Source organism: Apaloderma vittatum, unplaced genomic scaffold (assembly GCF_000703405.1).
Source record: "Apaloderma vittatum isolate BGI_N311 unplaced genomic scaffold, ASM70340v1 scaffold25686, whole genome shotgun sequence".
NCBI classification, from domain to species: Eukaryota; Metazoa; Chordata; class Aves; order Trogoniformes; family Trogonidae; genus Apaloderma; species Apaloderma vittatum.
The window spans coordinates 3,070-3,392 of record NW_009723769.1 but is presented as its reverse complement, the minus strand read 5'-3'; the positions used below and the strand labels follow the sequence as shown (position 1 = coordinate 3,392).

At 56.0% G+C, this 323-nt stretch overlaps 1 protein-coding gene across 1 annotated transcript in view; it reads right to left on the bottom strand.

Annotated features, from left to right (window-relative positions):
• The window catches only part of EMILIN3 (elastin microfibril interfacer 3), a gene marked incomplete at its 5' end in the record, with an annotated part of 4,824 nt that overhangs the window by 4,291 nt on the left and 210 nt on the right, over positions 1–323 (bottom strand). The gene's annotated exons all lie outside the window — the stretch shown is intronic.

Sequence of the window (323 nt, the reverse complement as noted above, 5' to 3'; positions counted from 1 at the left end):
GGTGGTGAAGAATGCTCCCGACCCTTTCCTGGGGCAGGAAGCCCTGAGTCCCCCCCAGCCACTGGCTCTCTTTCCTCCTCTTCTCAGTCAGGCTCTGACCTAGCTGCTATCCTTCCGCCAAATTGCAGGTGCGTGACAAAACCGCTTCCCTGCATGCATGCACAGGCATCCCCCCCTGCTAGTTTCCCATGATTTCCTGATTTATTTCTCCTGACAGATCCCATCTTCTCTCCTTCCAGCACTTCTGCCCTGCCATTGACCAGGAAAAGCCCTTCAGCCCCTTTCACTGCCCTCCAGAAAGAGGAGGCCCATGGTTAGAAGGG